Consider the following 21,153-nt stretch of genomic DNA (forward strand, 5'->3'; position numbering starts at 1 on the left):
CTTCACCTTGAGATAAGTTTGTAGGACTATACAATATCCTTGACCTTTTAAGTCCAAACTCTTTGTTCACTCATGAGCAAATATTTGTTGAGCACCTCTGTACCAGGCCTTGTGCTAGATGCTGAATCTACCATTAAGAGCAGTATTCAGTCAAGCAGTAATAAGGGCCATCAGCCAATTATAACAAGGTGTGATAGTTGTTCTGCCAAGGTCAGGAAACTGAGGGAGCTCAAGGGCCTCCTCATGTGGTGGGGTCAGAGAAGACTTCCTGGGGAGACATGAGTTGAGACCTCAAGGACAAGGACAAGGAGCCTGGGGATGAGTGACCATTCTTCATTCTCCTTGGCTTCTCTGATCAAAGTCACTATGCTAAGTCCAGTGGTTCACTGCCTTAAACCAGCCATTCTCAAGTCTTAATTAGAAAGCTGTTCTATTTTGTTTTGTTAAACTGAAGACTTTAGGCTGGGATTCTGTGTCTGGGAGTGGCTGAGATCTGCACTTCAACCCTTGAGTCACACCTTGGGAAACCCTGGGCAACATTAGCATCCCTCCATCATGGCATCCAACATCCATGATTCTTTGAGCTTCTGAAAGCAAGAGGAAACAGGAGGCAGGAAGGTTGAGGTTGCCTTTCTGGGATTACCAAGCTGGAGAAGCAGGACAGTGGTGCTGGTGACATCAGGGATGGAGATATATCAGAGGGGTCCAGTGAGGATCCTCAGCACCCCAAGGTGCCTCCTGCCTCTGGGGTGGATCTGTCTTACCTTCCAGCAGAAAGCCAAAGGTACCTGGCACATAATTAGCAGGGCTCTTGCTCCAGAATCCTCATGTGTTACAAGGAGGAGGGCAGAGCCTAAGGCAGACTCCAGTCTCTCTGAGTGTAAGTCCCTGAGCAGCTGCAGGGATCAGGCACCAATAGGCTCAGTAGACATTGTTGTGGGGGAGGCCTGGGCCTGGGCTGGGACCCAGAGTTCAGGAAATGCAACCAAGTCTGTGAATATGAAATGAAAGTCCTTAGGGGTTACGCCCTCCCCCTCCAGTGTGTTGGATGCTGGGGCCCAGAAACATGGCCCACTCAGCACACTGGTGGCAGAGCCAGATCTGAACCCAGACCAGGACTCTCTTCCTTCCCTCCGTCCCTTCCTTCCCCTTGTCTCTTCTTTCTGAGGCAGCCCTACCCTATGCAGTGTCTCCTGAAATTGCCAATATACTGCCAACTTGCAAATGTCTCTCCTTCCCCGTTATCTGTCTGCCCTAGCCCAGACTCCTGTGTTAAGCCATCCACAGCTGCAGTGGCCTCTTCCTCTTGCTTTCTCCCTTCCCCTCTTACAATCCCCTTCAGGCCACCATGTCCCAGCCTTTAGTCTGTGAATGGGATCCCGTCTAGACCTGCTCTCTACCCAAGGCATTTCTCCTCCTTCCCCACTACAGCCTGCTGGATTGGGCCCTGAAGTTTCCCCTGTGACCACTTGTCCCTTAGTCTGCTTCCACCACAGTAATGTGCTATGGCTTAGAGATTCCCCTTCCACCTGACCTCCATACTGCATTTCCCTCTCTGGAATACTCTCCTTGAAGAACTCCCCATTGCTCCCTTCATTGAGGTCCCAGATCACATGTCTCTCTGCTCAGAGAGGACTTCCTGTCCACCCTATTCAAAGTATACCTTGTTGCTCGCTATCCCTGCCTTCTTTATTTTCCTTCATGCCAATTCACCCACCTGGACTTAGACTGCTTGTTTACTTCTTGTTGTCCACCCTTTCCTCCAGAATGGAACTCCCTAGAGGGTGGAAACTGCTCTTTCTCAGCACCTCTGGTTCTCTGTAAAACGTTGCAGGAATGAGTAAATTGATAATTTAATGATGGTGCCGTGCCAGGCACTGAGGACTCAGTCATGGAGCAAGTGGATAAGGAAGGGTCCCTGCTATCAAGGGGTTGGGTCACCATCTTGAGGAGAGATGGCTTTGTTTGCAGGAGCCTCTGAGTGCCAAGGGTGGCTCGTGTAGGCTGGACCTGAGTCCTGTCTAAGAAGATAGATTGACGGTCAAAGAGCTTGCAGCAAAGAGCTGGATTTTAGGGACCATCAGGGGGCTTTCTGTCATTCTCTGGTCCCCGGGCCCCAGAGGCTAGGACCGAGGCCCATACACATGCTGAAGGATTTTGGGAGTTGTACTTACAGGATGGGTGAGATCCAGCTCTTCCAGGTTTGGGCCAGCAAACCCTGACTGGAGAGCTGAATGAAGACATGAGAGACAGAGAATATCTTTGTGAGGAAGTCAGGGGTCTTCACTGAAATGAAGCCTTGAGCTGACTTAACCTCCCAGTTTTATTGAGAAACAAAGTCAATGTGTTCTGTAGTCAATTGTGTTCTGCTGAATGCAGGTGCATATTTTAGATTAGAAAGGCATGATGACAACTATGCTGAATTGTTAACTTTATCAAATTGCTCTCAGTATGTTTCTCCTTATTTCACCAGCAAGGCTTGTCTTGTCTTCAAGTTGTTCCAACCCCTCAGGGTTAGCAGTTTTCTGTGCCCCTGAGGCAACTCCAGCAGATGTTAACTCATTGGGTAATGCAAGAAACTCCACACAGTTCCTACTGGTGCTGGAATCAGAAAGAAGACTGCCTGACTCCACCAAGGGGAAATCAAACTGTACCCATGGCTCAGCCTGGGGGAGCCCTGTGGATACTTTGGCTCCCCTCAGCCCACCCACGGGAGGACTTCAATGTCCCCACTTCTCCTAGAGCCTCCTAGTCTCACAAGACAGGCTACCCACAGCTTCTCAACTCCTACAGCCAAACCATGGTGTCTCCTCCTTCTCTGCAGATGGTATGATTGAAGCTGAAGAACAGGTGCATAAGCCCAGAAGGCAACGTACTTTCTCCAGGAAACCTCTGGTTTCATTCTTTCCCTTATTCCCCAACACATATCCTCCTTTTATTTTATATATTCATGGATCTATCTATCCATCTATCCATGGATCTGTAGGTCCATCCATCCATCCATCCATCCATGCAGCCAAACATTTGAGTATACAACCATCTATCAATGGATTCATTGTCCACCCAACACACTTTCACTGAACACTGCTATTGCTCTTGACACTTATTCATAGTAGTGAACAAGGATGTGGTCCTTGCCCTCCAAGGACTAAAGTCCAATAAGGGAAATAGTCCTTATGTAACTAATTTCAAATTAAAACTTTAACACAACTATGATAAATGCTATGTTAGAGAAGTACCAGAATCCATATATGGGAGCATCCGGATGGGCTTTCCTAAGGAAGGAAGTTTTACCCCAGACCTGGATGTTCAACTGCTAGCTAGCAGCCATGTGTGGCTACGGAGTGTTTGAAATGTGGTTAGTGCCACTGAGCAACTGAATTTTGTATTTTATTTGATTTTAATGAATTTAAATTTAAAAACTAAAGCAGTATAAAGTTGTGTTGCTGTTTGCGCAACAAAACTTTATTGTTTTGGCAGAACATTTTTACTTGGTAGGAAATTCGAAGACTTAAAAAAAAAAGCATGTATATGGTGACACTTGCCTGTAATGGCACATGACTGTAATCATGGCACTCAAGAGGCTGAGGCAGGAGGATTGCCGTGAGTTTGAGGCTGGCCTGGGCTACACAGTGAGTACAAGGATAGCCTGAACTGCCTAGCAAGACCCTGTCTCAAAAAATCAAAAAGAAAAAAGCATGTAAAATATCACAATATTTTTATTGTTTGCATGTTGAAATGATACAACTGAATTTTGGATTAAATATTAGTGAATATTAATTTTACCTATCTTTTTTTAAACTTTTAAATGTAGATTCTGGAAAATCTAAAACTCTGTATGTGGCTCACACTATATTTCTAGGACAGAGCTGAACCAAGTGCAGGACACAGGACAAATTAACCAGGGAGAGGAGATGTGGGGGGTTTGGAGAAGGGCACACTTATTAGGATGAAAACTCACACAGTAGCTCCTAGTTTATGAACAAGAGTTCATATTCTATGTGCATAAGATTCAAATAGGACTAGGTAGACATCATCAGCCTCCCGCTACAGATGCAGAAACTGAGATTCGGGGAGGTAAAGTAAATTGGCTCTGTGCCAAGTAACCTTTTGGTTGAATAGTTGAACTTGGCAGAGGTGCCTACCTGCACTGGCTTTATTTATCCTTCTGTAGCTTTATTTATCTCTCTGTACACTGCTTTCAATTCAACTCTGTCAGATTTCTCTTTCCTGCTCCTCTCTGGTTCCTCAGATATTGCTGGCCATTTCTGAACACCTGCAGAGATGTGTTCCATAATGCTGAATAAATGGATGACAATGAATGGATCATTTCACCAAACTTTAGGAAATAGCTTTTCTGTGTCAGGGCCTGTTTAAGGCCCAGGCCTACCCAGTTCACTGTAAAACACCAACATCATCTTCAGTTTAGCACCTACTTTCTCCCCTCAACTTGCCCAGTTCTGCCCTGGATGCCTTCTGAGAAATCTGATGAGGGTTTAGGTGAGGTGATTTTTGTTCCTCCTTCCTTCCCTGTGGAGATCCCCACTGTCCTCTGGTGTGGTGAGTTTTGGAAGGGGAGATGGAGAAGTGTGAACCTCTTCTTCTCAGCAGCGCTTTGTTCACTGGGGCTGGAATGGAGAAGCTGCAGCCTCAGGGGCACAGGTGAGAAGGTGAGAGGGCGCAGGGGCCTTGCATGTGCACATGTATGTGTGCTTGTGTGGTGGAATGCGCACAGTATAGTCTCTCTCCCCCAGGAACTGGTGTAGCTCTACAGCTCTGGTCTTGGAATCTATGCACATTTTTTGCTTCCAGAGTAGCCACAGACCAGAAGTTCTAGGCTTGGTCTCTGTCCTCCATGGTAGTCTCTCTTTCTCTGTCTCTCCCTCTCCTTCTCCCTCCCGCCTCTCTCTTTAAAGTAAAAGAAGACCACTTATTTGAAGGTGGAGGACAAGAGGAGGGGGAGACGGAGGGGGAGAGAGAGAGGAAGAGAGAGAGAGGGAGAGGGAGAGAGGAGAGAGAGAGAGAAACAGATAGCTGTCTGGAGGAGTAGTGAGTATTTCAAAAGGAAAATACTCAAATACTCTTGGCGGGACTCTCCAATGACCTCTCCCCCTTGCTAACTTGCATAGAGGAAGTGCAGGCTGCTCTCCTGCCACTTCTCTTTTCAGTTCCCCTTTATCTTGCTCAGGGGAACATGAAGCTAAACCAACAAGTCTATGTCTACCACATGGAGAAAGAGCAGCTGAACTCCTCCAGCAGGCACCCGTCTCCAGGAGTTACCTTCTTGCAGATCCTTGCCTGGCTGGGCCTTAGCACAGGTTGGGAGAAAGGGGCAGCTCCATAACATCCTCCTCCCACCCTACCCTGGCTGGTAACCTTTCAAACTTCTCCAGATTAGCTGAATGTGCACACCACAGGTTCTGGGGGGTTGGGTGGGGAGGCTTAGTGTGGCTGTTTCATCTTCAGTCCTGGGGATGTACCCAAGGGTCCCTCATCATTATGCAGTTTCTACTGTGCCCAGCACTGTGCTGACCTCTGGGGACAACAAAGGAAAAAGTAGCAAATTTGTGGCTAATTGTTTTTTCATGGAAGAAACAAAGCAGACCAGTCTAAATGTCTGTATGTCAAAATGAACCATCAGAAAGCCAGATGGAATAAGGGGTGGAGAGAGGCTGGGGAGAGGTTATTTTCATCAGCAGGTCAGAGAAACAGGCAGCTGCATTTCAATTCATTTTTTCCTAGCTTGAAGCCATTAGAAAATCCTCAGTAGCAGGAAATGCTCCTATGCCCCTCACACGTTGTGTGATCCTTGTTAAGTGGAGGACCTGGGATTGAGTTTCAGGGCCCACGCTGTAGCCAGGTGTGGTGGTGCACACCTGTAATCCCAGTACTCTTGGAGGCTGAGGCAGGAGGATTGCAAGTTTGAGCCCATCTTGAGCAATTTACCAATTTAGTGTCCCCTTCTCTCAAAATAAAAGAAACTAAAAAAAGGTCTGGGGATGAAGCTCAGTATGAAGACCCTGGGTTCAGTCCCTGGAACTGAGGGTACTGTAGGGTATGGGGAGAAAAGAAGGTCCACCTTCTGTCTTTGGTCATATTTGTCCAGGTTCAGTTCACCAGCCTTACTGGGACTACCACTGATCCATTTTCTATTCCCAGAAGCTGCCCCCTGGGCAGACTCTCTCAACATGGAGGAACCTCAGGGGGAAAGGACCCCAAAGGTCATTGCCTCAGGGCCAGCTCTGTGGCTAGAAGCTTGAGGTGGAGCTCAGCCCCTCCTTTATCTGGCTCATGAGCATCAGCCTCACCAGAGGCAGCAGCTGCCTCCCTAACTGTGGGTTAGGAGTTTGGGTGGAGCCTCTTTCCACCGTGACCACTTCTCTCACTCTGGTTCACAGCTCTGATCCAGGCCTGGCTGGGGGCTGGGCAGCAGGAGCTATAAGGCAGCCCCAGGCTGGCAGAAGACTAGATGGTGGCTTCCAGGTTCATCAGAGCTTTACCCAGGTGTTTGTGGGCTCAGAGCAGGGACACGGTGGGCTTCTCAGCATGTCTTCCACACCTGGGCAGGCCCTGCTCCCCCTCCTGGCCACCCTCCTGCTGGGACTCACAGGTGAGTCCTGTGTCCTGCCCACCAGACCCTCAGAGCAGGCAGAGAGCCCTGAGGGATTGCCTGTGGGAGAGCCCTGAGGGCAGCTCCCTGTGTTCCAGGTGGGCAAAAGGCCTAGAGGCCATGGCTGAGACCTTTCCTGCTCGCCAGGTTGTGTTTTGCCTCTCTTCCTCCTTGTGGACCCTGTGGGTAAAGGGAGATGGTGGGAGCTTAGGGGTCAGAGGAGGAGATGTGACACAGGGGAGGGCACTGGGGGAGGTCAGTGAAAGAGGACCCTGGTTTCCCTGATGGCAATTCTGGCCTGAGTCAGGGAGTGTGTGCAGGCAGGAAGGACAGAGGCAGAGAGCAATGCCCCAAGTGATACATCCTGGACCCCAAGTTCAGACCAACCCACTCATCCTTTGTCACTGACAGCTGCGTAGTCTTAAGCAAGTCACTAAGCCTTTCTGAGTGTGTCTCCCCTTCAGGTAAGTGAGGACAACAGTACCGACCCCAGACAGGTGGGCTGTGGGTAAAATGAGCACCTATACCTGAAAGTGCTTTATAAACCACAGCAGGCTGTGACTAGGTAAGGGGTTAAGGAGGGAGCACGATTCCTGGGCACCAGAACTGTGGGCTAAGAGAACACAGGACCATGGCCTTCTGAGCTGCCCTCTGCCACTTGTGGCCCTGTGTTGTCATTGCTGGTAGCTGTGTCTGTCTTCTACCCCTGCTGCCTGAACAGAGGCTCCTTGAGAGCCAGGGTCCTGTCTCTGTGTTCCCAGCACGCAGCTCACAGCCTGGTGCAAAGCAGAGATTCAAGGTGCAGCAAAAGCTTGAAGGGACCACGCTGTACATGTCTGAAGGGCTGTCCTCAGGAGAAGGGACAACTCTTGCCCTGCAGTTTTCCTGGGGTGACTCCAGGAGACACAGACAAGTTTAGGAGCAGGAATTACTTTGTCATAGTCCTAGCCGTATGAGGATGAATGAAGATTTCTGGGGTGGCAAGAACTCCACATCACGGAGTGAGTTAATGGAGAGGGGATGCCTTGTGAGATGTTGGTAGGAAAAACCTGACTGGGAGAGCCAACCACCCTTGTTCACTTCACACTGAAGCCATTATAAACTTATGTCCAAAATGGACATTGTGACTCTTGGCCATTCCCTTCCCTTCCCTACTTGGTTGTTGTTCATGTCTCTTCATCTCAGTAATAGAGCCACCATACACCCAGATGCTCAGGAGAAAAACCTGGGGATCATTGACTAGAATTCCTTCTACCCCTCATGCCCCATCCAGCCCACTGCCATCTCATGGGCCAGATCTTCCAAATGTATCTCAAGTCTTTCTGTTTCTTACCACCTCAGGCCAGGTCACTGTCACTTCACCTTCTTTGACAGGCTCCCTGCTCCCTTCCTACCACCCTCCTTGCTGGCCTCCACAGTCTTCTAAAAATGCAAATGAGACTGCCATGCACCTGTATTTAAAGTCTCTTGTGCCCACCATGCCCAAGTCCTGTAGTCCTCTTGATTTCTTGGGTCTTCTAAGCTCTTCCCACCTGAGCCCCTTCTCACCTGCCGTTTCTGCCATCCAGAATGTTCTTCCTGGGCCCTTTCCCACAGCTAGTTCCTATTCTTTTCCCACTTTTAACTTAAAATATCTTCCTCTGATCACATTTCCAGAATGAGATTTTCTGGCATCTCTGTGTTCTTTGGGTTTTCTAAGGACACTGAGCCCGAGGTATGATCGAATCTATATCTGCTGTTTACTTGTTGTTGTCTCTCTGTGAACTCCCTGAGGCTGGAACCAAGCACATGACAGGTAGTAGGTCCACAGGGCCCTTATACCATGTGTATCTCTTACAGTTTGAGTCCTGGACGCACCCCACTCTCAGTGTGTGGTTACAGTCACGGTCTTTTGCAGCTGGGCAACCCTTTATTTCTCTGATGGGCCCATCTCAGAGGGTAATCTCAGAAATATCAGAACCTTTCAACTGCACTGCTGGCCCCTTCAGCTCTGAAGACTTCAAAGTCACCTTGTTTAAGAGCAGTGTTGAACATCCAGCCTCAGCCCAGTACCTTGTGGCTGACAGCAAAGGCACTTACTCCATCACCAGCAAGGCATGGGTGACACTGACTGGAGAAGACATCTTGTCTCAGATCACCTGTGAAGTCACTCACAGGGACCTTGATGAGCCCTTGTGGATGACCATGAACCTCTCCCAAGTGCTCTACAGTGAGTGGGCTGTGCAGTGTGCTTGTGCGTGGGTACCCTGGCAGCATTGGCTTTTGGGATTTTTGCCCAAAGCCTTATTTAACAAGTGGGGACCTGAAATTCCATATAATTACCTCTCACCCCATATAAAAAGATAAAAAGCATAGCTTCCAGAGGCTAGCTGTGTGTCTGGGTTTTAGTCCTAGCTGGGCCACTTCACAAGTTGTCTGATCTTGGGCACATTTCTTAACTATTTTGTGCCTTTGTTTCCTTGTAAAATAGAAATAAAACTAAGACCTACTTTGTAGATTTTGTCTGAAGACCAAATGGATTATTCCTTATATAACACATAGAACCATGCCTACCTCACAGCAAATTGCTCATGAGTATCTGATCTTACTATTATCTGGCCCCAGTCTCCCCTTTTAACTTTCTTTGTTCAATTACTACAAGGTGTGATAAAAATACAGTGAATATTTAAATTGAAAATTTATTATAGTAAAAGACACATTGCCGTTAGTCCCTCTCAAGACACTCCCCCTTGCTTCAAACATACTTACTGCATTGTTTTTGCTACTTTCTGAAGCAGTTCTGGAAGTCTTCTTTTGTGTCTTTATGAGATGTAATTTTAAAAAATACAGTGAATGCTACTGCCCAGTGTCATTCAATGGAAAAGCAGGCTTGTGAAAACATTATGGTGTATCCTCATCCACCTTATTCGTTGGTTCTGGCACCATGCAACTCCTGGCTTTCTTCAAAGTCAAAATGAAAGGACTTCAGGAACTGCATTAGAAAGTGGCAAGAATGATGGGCTAAGTATTTTTGAAGTGAGGGGAGTATTTTGAGAGGCACTAATGGAAATATATCTTTTACTGTAATACATTTAAAAATGTATAAATAAATAGGACACATATGTGTAAATACTGAATAGTTTCTCTAGTGTGAGAAACTGAAAGAGTAATTAAGGATACACACGGATGAAATGGCCTAATAACATATTTCTCAGATTGTGTTTCCATCGCGCGTCATATGACTGTATCGAAATTTAAATTAGGGAGATGTTTGGCTTATGTGGAGTCTGCTAGCTAACTGGAGTTTTTTTCCAGACCACTATTTGTTCAGTGTTGGCTTTGGGGATCTTTCTGAAACAAATCACATCCTCTGGTGTCTTGTTGGTGCATGAGATGCTTTTTTAAGTTATATGGAAAAATGTTTAAGTGCTTTTCAGTCTTGTTTTGGTTGAGTTCTACTGTATTTGAATATTATTGTAGGTTTTTTTTCCCTTGCATTGTTCTTCTTTGAATGGTTTTAATTTTTGTATGTGTGTGTGTTTGATAATAAAGTTATTTAAAAAATAAAAATTTAAGCATTCACCATATTTCTCAATCACACTGCATATCACTACTATTACTTTTAAATTCTAAATATTGATTGTTCATTCAATAAGTAATGAATATCCACTGTGTGGCAGGTACTGTTCTAGTTGCTATGGATACAGTAATGAGCAAAATTAAGTACCTGTCCTCATGGACATTATATTTTAATAATTCTTACAATTATATTTCATCATACAAAATATTTAAAACATACAGAAAAGAATATACTACACACTCATGTACCTCCACCCATATTTAATAGATATTAATACTAGTCACTGTTTGCCTTACAATGAGAATAGAAAGAGTGAGAGATCTTGAGGCTGGTCCTTGGGATGGGGAAACTCAGGGTAAGCCAGGCAGGCAGGGGCTAATTTCATCAGCTTAGTTTCTGTTCCTCTGTCTAGTCGTCCCCTCCTTGAATATCACCAAATCCTCCAAGAGCCATGAGCACGAGCGACAGAGAGTGAACCTCACTTTCATGTGAGGCACTTCTACCCTTCCTACCTGAAGCTCATCTGGATGAAAAATGGGCACAAGATCCTGGAGGAATTCCCCAAGAACACAAGCAATTCAGATGGGATGTACTCCCTTGACCACCTGCTGCTGGAGGAGGCCACAGTGGACGGGTGTGAGTTTGCCTGCTGGGTGGTCCAGGATGACCAGGTCCCAGTCAAGGCAGTCATCACTGTGCAGGCCTCTAACAAGAGAAGAGGTGGGTGCACCTCTGGCCTAGCCCCTCTGGAAGGGCCAGGGGCTGAAAGTAGTGCTGGCTGAAGGTGGAGGAGGGCAGGATGCCCTAGATGATGAGAAAACTCTCACCCACTCCCAAACTGTGCTCCCTCTGCCTCCACCACACCCCACCAGGAAGGGGTTGTCTCTCCTCCCCCCCATTCCATGCACTCTTCATATGAAAAGTTCTTAACACTTGACTAGGAGACAGTTTAAGGACAGCTGGGCACCAATCCTTTTTAAGAAGGCTGTTAAGGCTGGTTCAGTTGAAGTTTCTGGAAGTCAGCTTTAAAGAGAGGCCAGAAGCCTTAACTGCCTTAGCTGAGAAAGAGGGTGGCTGCAGCCCCTCATATAGGGTGGGTGTAGGTCCCCTTCTATTTTCTCTTCCTTCTTGTCCTCCTGCTTCCACTCTTCATCCCCTTCCCCTCCACCTTCTAACCTCAATTTCCTCTTCCCATCTTTTGTAGCTTAAGACAATTTCGTTCACCAGGGGGCGCTGCTCACCGGCTTTTCAGACTGAGATGGGTTAGAGTCGCTTTCTTCTGGTCTAGCTCTGATTCGCTTGCAAGGATGAATTACTACTGGCCGGGAGGGGCTGAGGGGTGCATGTGCACAGTGAAGGGCGATATGATGACTGGGCAGGCTTGTGCGAGCCCGGGGAAAGCCAGCAGGCCTGCCAACAGCTGTCCAGAGATGCACGAATTGGGAAAGGGGAGTTTCCTACCCACCTTGTGCGTCTGTGTAGTGTAATGAACAGCTTGGGTGGAGAGATGTGGTCTTCACAGCAGGAGGCTTCCACCTTGCCCTCTCTTTCTCCGGACAGAATTGGTCTTTATCTGCTTCCTGTACGAATTCTCAGGGCAATGATCTCATTCACCTTTAAATTTCTCTGTCTTCTCCCCTCTTTTTTTTTTTTTTTTTTGCTGCCCACCAGAAAAACTTTCACCCAGCGAGATGTACAGATCTGGATGAAAAACTTCAAACTGTTCCTTTCTGATGGGAAGCAAGTTGCATTAGTAATGTATTGACTCATGAGTTTTCCCATCTCTGTCTTATTATTCTCCTTCACCTGGATACAGTATTTCTGGCCTGAGGATGCAGAATGAGCCCCTGAAAGCATCACTTTGATGTTATTGCTACCTACGTGGCTTTATGAGCCCCAGGGCAGCAGGGGGAGGGAAGCCTTCTCCTCTTCAAATACTCAGGCCTCTTTCTATTGGCATTAGCACATCTTTGAGGAGGAACCTCTTCAAACCACCCAAAAGACTTTTCATCAGCACCCCAACCCTTGTATACTCATACCCTGTGCCCTGTTCCTGTTGGCTAACAGTCATAGAGCACTTACTCTATACCAGGCATCCGCACCCATGTGATTGGATCCTATGACAACTAGAAGGTAACATAGGGACTAAGATCTCAGAGGTCTTAGATAGCATTTTAGGATAGCTTAGGATGCAGCTGTCTGTTCAGAAATTCAGCGTGTTTTCCCATAATTTTGTCTTCTATTCTGCCAGAGAATACAAACCTTAGTGTTCTCTCAAGTCTCTTCTCAAATCTGCATCTTAAATACTCTATTTCCGATATTCATTTCTCCTGAACTGTCACATCTGTTTCCACTATTCAGTTTCCACAATTGGTGCTTAGACTATGGGGCTTCCTGAAAGCTCCTAGTATGAGGTTTTATTACACCACAAACAGCTCCCACATCCTTGGAACAGGGGCAGCCCCTTATACTTGGAGATGGTCACATTTTGGAGTTGTAGGGACCAATCAATGTCACACTATAGGGCTGCCCCTGCCCATCTGTGTGACCTCAGGCAAAACAGTTCTCTTTCTGAGTCATCTCTTCCTTTGTGCAGTGATGATTACTATTCACACCTTGCTGGGACCCATTGAGGTTTGCTTTCCCTGACTCCTACATGGTGTCTGGACAGTGGGGCACATAGTCAGGGCTCTGCAATGATTGACTACAATCTCCATAGTACCCAGAAAGTTAAAGATCATTATCAGTATAAAGCCAACAGTGGCAGCCACGATGTAGCAGAAAAATCCTTGGCTTGAGGTCAGAATTCCTGTGTTCCATCATCAGTTCTGTTCTCCATGAAGCCCTTGGCCAAGTCCTTAACCCTCTCTGAGCCTTTTCTTTCTCTGTTTACATTAAAAATGGAATGAAGAACAATTCCACACATGGTCAATGTGAGTATATGGTGTTGATGGTTGCCATTTGTGGAGTCATTAGCATGCATCACATATTTTACATCAGCTCCTTTACTTCATTTATTAATTCTGAGAATTAAGGATCATCCCCATTTTACAGATACAGTGGGGCCTCGAGTTACAACCAGCCCAATATATGAACAACTTGGGTTATGACTGGAATTTTAGTTTTAACTTAAAACCAGAGTCTTGAGTTATGACCCAAATACCAGCTGCTTATGCTTTCAGATGTTCTCAGATAAAGATTTAACCCTGAAAGAGTTCTGGAAGGAACATTACATCCTTTTCTTCATGGGGTTAAATGAGAAATCCTGGGCCAATGTCTCTCTAAGGACATTAACATCTGCCTGTATAGAAGAGAGACTTTGAAGGCTGTGTAAAGCAGTCTGAGCCTTCAACTGACCAACTTGAGTTACAACCAGCCTTAGGGAATGAATTGAGTTTGTAAGTTTAGTTAAGTTGCTCAGACTCACCCAGGGGAGGTTTGGGAATGCAAAGTTGGGCTGAGTGGGCCCCCAAAGTCCGTACTCTAACCTCTTCCCATGACCTGCCTGTGAAAAGTGTGGAGTCTCCCCTTTTAAGGACCAAGGACAGGGCTTAGGGGTGGTCAGGGCAGGGACCCTGGGACCAGGCTGCCTGGTTTAGAACCTGTGGCTCTGCCGCGGACTCTGCTTTGGATCTGGACAGATACTCAGGCTACCTGGGCATCAGTTTCCTCATCTATGGAATGGGATCTGTTCCCCAGGTTTGCTGCAGGATGTGATATGGGTGTTTCCTGTGTGATACTGGACTCCCTACATACTGCGTGGTCCCCTGTGGCTCCCTATTCAGCCTCTGACAGCAGCTTCAGTTGGTGCCTGTCATCAGGGAACATTTGAGCCTTGTGAAAGGGGAGCAGCAGAAATGCTGAAGACTCATTCACATAGGGATTCAAGCAACTGTGGCATGGGCTCATCAGGGTCTCTCCTTGCAGGAACGATGTCCTCATCAGAAGGGATCTCTGACAACTTGGAAGGCCTGCAGCAGCATTTTGAGCCAGGCACAAGCATCCAACTGACATACACATTGTCCAGATTACACATATGTCGTGTTACGGTGACCTGGCTCATAAACAACCACAAACTCCCCAAACCCCAGACCAAGGTCCTTCATAGTGGGGATATCTATAATTTCACCAGCACTGTGTCTGTCCCACTGAACAAAGATAGTGTGTTTTCCTTTGTCCACTGTGAGGTCAAGCAGAAGTCCTTACTGATTTTTCCAGAAAAACATCAGCCGAGCCAGTATCTCCTCGGTAAGAGCTTTCTCTTTGTTTGGCTGAATCAGTGAAGAGTTGGGCTGGGGACTTCTCTGTCAGTTTTCTCACTGAGAAATGGTTTCACTTGGCTGTGCAAGGATTCAATAATTAACACCTGTAAAGAACTCAGCCCAGTGTCTATGCCATACTGATCACACATAAGTGTTTGTTGTTGTTTTTTATTATTCACATTAACTCTCAGAAATCACCTCCTTCATTTGCAAAATGGAGACAGAATATCTTCTGGAAATTTTAATATTTATAGGAAGGGCTTTGTGAACTTCTAAATTTTAGAGATTATGATGGTTTTAGATTATTACTTCTACAGGATATGGATCTAATTTTTTTTGTTTGCTTGTTTGTTTTGCTTTCTTGGTTTTCCTGGACAAGACCAATGTTTGGAAGATTTGTAAAGGAGTAAAGTCATAAAGTATCATGCCTAGAAAGAATCTTAGTGATTATCTCAGTGTTTCTGACAATTCTAAAACCCTGAGAAGTCAAGTAGGTGGTCCAAGGTTGCATAGGAGTAAAATGAAATATTTAAAGCATATTGGATTTTAACATTTGCAAAATATTTTCCTCTTCATTTTCCCATCCACAAAAATAGAAGGACCAGTGTGTTACTATCACAGAAGTAAACACATTGTTTTGGATAAAGAAAAATGATGGTATTAATGCCTCAGGCACAGCACACAGTCAGTAAAGCACAGTCATAAGGAATTGGCTTAATGTGTACAGCTGCCATATATTGCTTGTCTTGTTTGTGGATTACAAAAGGAAATTGGAGTACAAACCAAGTTTGTAAAGCTGGTGAGTGAGAGACATTTTGACATGAATCCAGCCTCTCAACTCTGCTTTTGGTAGCTCCTGTGGGGTTTCCTGTGAGTTCCCCAGGTGCACTATATTGGGCTGTCAAATAGGAAGCTGATAGTGCAGGGATCCTCCTTATCCATCTATTTATGATAAGATTCCCCAGTGCTAGGACAGTTGTGTAGAGAAGCAATAGTCATAGAGAATATGATTAATCACAAATGAGCTGCTACTCCAAGCTGCTCCCTGTTCACCACAGCACATAGCTTAGGTTGGGTCTCCTGCCATGGAATGTCCTTGTGGGTGTCTTTGTTTGGGTTTTCATGGAAGCAGAGCCTGAAGCTGGACTCAGAGTTGGGGTTTGGGAGGTAATGCTGAGGATCAGGATGTGGGGAGCCACAGAAGAGTTAGGAAAACAGCCAATTAAGGATGAATTATTGATGTGGGTTGCTGGGTGGGCAACTGGGAATACTTTGAAGAGCAGTGTAGACTGTGCCTCAGAGTTGTCCCAAGAAGGAGGACAGGCTGGGACATGCCTGCATTGGTTGATGGCATTTCATGGTCATAGAGAATTCCAAGGGAGAGAAGTGGGGAGGCATTTTGGGAGTTGGATGTGGGACTCTGTGGTGTGGCACCACCTAGCACTGCTGCCCTGAGGGTGCTGGCTGCTGGATGTGTTGGAGCCCAGAAACCCCTGCTGAGGGAGGTTGGCCTGGCCTTGAAGGAAGCCTGGCAACATCAGATCAAACTGGGCACATAGAACTCACATCGATGACACAGTGAAATTGAGCTTTTGCAAAAATTGTGTTTTAAAAAGTCAATGCAAATAATCCTGGGATACTGCTGGGATCACAAGCAAAGCTTTGAAGTTTTAGAAATAGAAGAAGGAGGGAAAGTCTCTGATGATAATGATACTGTGGGTACTTCAAAAGGAAACACTTTGATTAAAGGAGGGCCCTGTGAAGACTGATAGAACACTCAAATACTTTTAAATAATATTTCAAAATAACCTTTTAACAAAGGTGCTTGCGAATGGGGAATTTAAAATAAAGAATTTGTTGGTGCTATAGTTTAAATTTTGACTAACAATCATGCCAGCTTTTTTTGTGCTCCTACCACTTATTTCTCCTGAGTTGATGTATAGTTACAGTTATATTCTATATATAATTAAATATACATTAAATGAAACTATTTTTATAATTTAAATAGTTTTCAGAATGAAGTTTTAGCTAGTTCTTTTCTTGACAATGTCTATGAAATTGCAGCCTGATCTTGCATAGGTTTGTTTTTCTTTTTTTCCTTCCATACTGGGGGTTAAACCCAGGACCTATGCACTGAGCTACATCCCCAGTCCTCTTTGTTTTCTTCTTGTTTTGTTTTGCTTTTTTGGTACCAGGGATCGAACTTGGGTCCTTGAATTTTCGAGGCAGGTGGTGGAACCACTGAGCTAAATCCCTGGTCCTCTGTTTGTTTTTTGTTTTGAGACAAGTTCTCACTAAGTTGCCCAAACTGAGCTTGAAATTGCAATCTTCTTGCCTCACTTTCTCAGAATGCTGGGATTATAGGCATATACCACCGTGCTTGACTTGTATGGGTTTCTTCTAAGTGTTGCTTTTCTTTTTCCTCCTGATACCAAGTAACTTTCTATATTCACCTCATTTGGTTTTGTGAGGATTAATTAAGGAAACACATGCACACTGCCTCCAACACTGCCACACAGTGCCTGGGAGCATTATCAGCTGCTGTATACAGGCCTCTGTTCTCCTGATGTAGCCCTGGACACCATGCCACCAGATTAGATTACTTGCTTGGTGACACTGCACCCTAACCAGTTCCCTGTGGCACCATTATGTTACCAGGCCTCTGCTGTCCTGGTCCTCCTTTCTCAGGTCTTGCCCTTTGCTTAGCAAGAATCCTGTGTTGGGCCTGGATGCTGAAGGGAGAGACTGAGCACAGTGGTCAGCTTCAGGGGATGGTCTCTTATCTTGGCTATCTAACCCACTAGCAGCAGCGTGTATAACATTTTATAGGTCTAGGAGGGTTGAGGAGGAGGAAAGGATATTTTGGGGTTAGATACCCTTAGCTCCTTCAAACAGTGCTATATAAGGATTTACTCTCTGTACACTTGACAAAGACCTGAAATCTCTAAACTAGATCTAAAGTCTTAGAAACAGAAGGACAATGACTTGGACAAAGTTTTGATGGCTGTGGTATTAGTGCAGGGCCCAGAATTCAGATCACCTAGCCCTTAATTTAGTGCTACAGCTGCACCACTCAGTGTGTTCATATGAAATTTACTGAAAAGTATCCTTTTTTTTTTTTTTTTTTTTTTGGTACTGGGGATCGAACTTGGATCCTCCTGCTTGCAAGGCAGGCGGCGGAACCTCTGAGCTAAATCCCCGGCTGAGTATCCTGTTTAATAAGATTTCAAAATTCACCTAGTGTTCCTCATTGTCAGTATACTCTATTGTGTAGCTAAAGATATGTTTACTTTTATAGAAGTATTTGACCCTAACTTCAGAAGCCTAGAATCATAATTGCTTACAGCTTTATAGTTTGGCTATCAAAGTAGCATAATGGTAAAAGAATTCTGTCTGTGAAGGAATCTGACATAAGCCATTGGTGATTTAGGCAAGTTCCTCTTCAAACTAAAGTTTCTTCCTATGTAAAATACTAGTAACTAGGAGTATCTTGGACTTTAAAACTTAGTGTCTATGAATCTTCAAATCATAGAATTATCTTGTAATAGAATGAATCAACTGATCTGTAGCTTCCTGATAGAATGTATGCTTCATCTTTAACACCAAAGTGGAAAAGAAAGATTGGGATGTTTTCAATTCTCCCACCTTTCCACTCTCCACTCATCTAGCCATCCATCCATCTACCTATCCACCCACCATCTATCCAAAATAAATTCCCTTATGCATTCACATTTCACCATGCATTTCCTTCTGTTAACCAATACCTAAATCTTCCTTGATGACAGGCTCTGAACCTACCTCTGAGTAGGTTACAATCTCTGCAGAGATTGTAACTGTCTGCTTTCTCTGGGCTTTTTCAGTGCCCCCTGCAGCAACAGTGTCCCATTCTCCAGTCTCCTCTGGCTTGGTGGCCATTACTTGCCATATGCAAAGATTCTATCCAGAAAATGTACACCTCACCTGGCTGGAGGACTGCCACACACTCAAGGGAACTGAGGAACTTGTGTTCAAGAAGAATACTGATGGCGCCTATACCAAGGAGAGCTCACAGTTGTTGAACACATCAGTGCAAGGACCTGAGCGGGTGTTCACCTGTAGGGTGCAGCAAGAGAAACAGCCTTCCATCCAGGCCAGCCTCATAATGCCCACAGCACCCCACACCATACACAAATCCACTCGGAGCTCAGGTAAGTTTACTTCTTTTCTTGTAGCTAGCTGGGTCATCTCTGTCTCCTGAGTGGATTTCAGGAAGCACTGGGAGAAGGAGCTTGATGATCACTGAGGTTTTGTTCAAATTGAGTATCTGTGAATCCTTGAGTAAGCAGATTAGTTTCTAGTCAGTAACTTCCTTTAGATGTGGTCATTTGGAAAGATTTTTTTTCCTTTTTGATTTGTTTTCAGGTTTTTTATTAGTATGTACATGTTTACATTACAAAATGATTACATTTTTTGTGGGGATCTTGTACATGTACATAACACATCTCATTTTTTTAATCCCCTTTTCCTCCCCTCTCCTTCCATCTCTTGATACCTTTCCCATTTGAAAAAGACCTATCTCCCTGTTTCCTATTAATTCTTTTATTTTGCTCTTGATTTACATTTTGGGTTTCCCATATAAGAGATCAAGAATAGTAAAAGCAATCCTAGGTAACAAGAGCAAAGCAAGAGGCATCACAATTTCAGATTTGAAGTCATATTATAAAAATTCAGTGATAATGAAAACATGTTACTGGCACAAAAACAGACACGTGAATCAATGGAATAGAATAGAGGATGCAGAAACAACCCCAGATGCATTAAGCTATTTGATCTTTGACAAAGGGGCCAAAAGAATATACTGGAGGAGAGATAGCTTCTTTAACAAATGGTTCTGTGTGAAAATTGGCTATCTACATGCAGAAGATTGAATCTAGGCCCATATCTCTCACCATGTACTAAGATTCCTTCATATCTGTAAAGAATGCATTACTAGCTCAAACTTCTTTGAAAATGCACTAGAGAGAGTACAGCTTAATGGTAGTAACTTACTAGTGAATGTGAGATGGTCATCAGCAAGACTCTCTTGTTCAAAATAGTCTGAATTGTGTGGAAGCAAACTTGCCTGTACATTGCTTAAACAGCTATACCCGAGGCTGCATGATGTCTGCTGTGACAACAGAGCGTGCTCTCCCACTTAATTCTTTCAGATAAATGACTTTCCTGTATCCAGTTTCTCATTGGTAGCTAGAGCCTAAGGAAAGTTCTTGTTCATAGTGTCTGTATAAGGATTAAATGAATTAATATGTACACATTACATATAGTCTACATGTATGTCTAAGCATCAGTTACTATCAGTAACTATTGTTACTATTATTTGAATTCAGATAAAATTATATTAAAATTCAGTTTCCAGTAATTATAGCTTTGGAAACTTATGACGCTGAGTCCCTAACTTTCAGAGACTCCATTTATCCATCTATAAAATGTTGCTAACAATACTAGCTCCCTGAGATTGTAGCAGAGATTACATTAAATGATCACAAGCCCTTGGAGACATGGCAGTGATTGCGTTCAGCTCTGTACCTCTGAAGTTATTTGTACAATGAGTGCCATCTACATTGACTGGTGGATGTCAGATATTCAAATCAACATTTACTGTGTGAAATTTAAAACCTTATAGGCTCTTTCTGCTCTGTGACATTTAGGTCAAGAGACATCTGCCTTAATCTTTGTGATCTTCCTCCTGGTCCATAAGGTACTGCTTGTGGGAGTTTCACAGTCACCTACATCTATAAGTGGTGGAACCTGTGACAGGTGAGTTTGGGGTGGGTCTTAGTCCTTGGGGAGAGAGGTCAAGGTCATAGTCATAGACTGGTAACAGGAGTTCAGGGCAAGGTCACAAAGTCACAGGGGGCCCATGATGATGATTATGAGTGTGAAGCCAGACTCAGTAGGTTATGAACACTCTTATTTTCTTTCTCCAAATATCTCTTGGAATTTTCAGTGGCTTTCAACTCTATGCCTTCTGTACAACCTTGGAGTTGGAAAATTTTCAAGTTATGTCCTTGGGACCCTGGAGGTGGGAGCCTACAATGTGGGAGTGGAAAGAAAGTGAAGATAAAAACTCCAAAGGGTTCTCCCCATACAGTTATATATTTCAATTTTTATATGATATATATTTGTAATGAATAAAGACAGTATTGCTAAAATGAACTAAGAAAGCATACACAAAAGATTTGGAGGTTCCGACTGGTAGCAAAGATGAATGTGGGTATGAGGGGGAGTTCAGAACCCATAGAGCATGTTGGGATGTAGTGAATGGGTTTATTTCTGACCTGTACCATGAACTCAGACCAAGTGGAATACCTGCCACATACAGTATTAGGTACACAATAAATATAGTGTATGTGGAATTAAGACATGAATGAACAAACAAATGATCCAATGATGTTTTCCCTACAGTGCCTGCATGCCCTGTGGTACATTGATTTCCACCCTCTTCCAAGGGCTAAAGTGGCGGACAGAAGCCTCAAAGACCTGTAGGTGACCTAAGACCCTCAACTTTTCTCTGCCACCCCCACTACAGATGTGCTTCCTCCCCATTCTTTTCTCATATTCCTTCCCTCAGGGCTTTTGGGCTGAGTCAGAGATGGACTCGGGAATGTCTGGACCATGATGTACTGAACTTCAAATTGGCTCTGCTTCCATCCAGAGGAGAATGAAATTGATTGGAAAAATAGACA

The 21,153-nt window shown here is 44.8% G+C and overlaps 1 pseudogene across 1 annotated transcript in view; it reads left to right on the forward strand.

Annotated features, from left to right (window-relative positions):
- Positions 1 to 20,221, forward strand: part of LOC101721198 (uncharacterized) — a 45,122-nt pseudogene extending 24,901 nt beyond the window's left edge. The window contains exons 1-6 of the transcript XR_015441995.1: positions 1 to 6,610; positions 8,508 to 8,819; positions 10,582 to 10,889; positions 14,097 to 14,417; positions 18,292 to 18,618; positions 20,116 to 20,221. The exon at positions 1 to 6,610 is cut by the window's left edge and continues 24,901 nt beyond it. The product of XR_015441995.1 is annotated as an uncharacterized LOC101721198 (transcript). The remainder of the gene's footprint in view (positions 6,611 to 8,507; positions 8,820 to 10,581; positions 10,890 to 14,096; positions 14,418 to 18,291; positions 18,619 to 20,115) is intronic.
- The last annotated feature ends 932 nt before the right edge of the window (positions 20,222 to 21,153 follow it).

Source organism: Heterocephalus glaber, unplaced genomic scaffold (assembly GCF_053883595.1).
Source record: "Heterocephalus glaber isolate CG9 unplaced genomic scaffold, H.glaber_assembly_v1.0 deba00001532, whole genome shotgun sequence".
Classification (NCBI taxonomy): Eukaryota; Metazoa; Chordata; class Mammalia; order Rodentia; family Bathyergidae; genus Heterocephalus; species Heterocephalus glaber.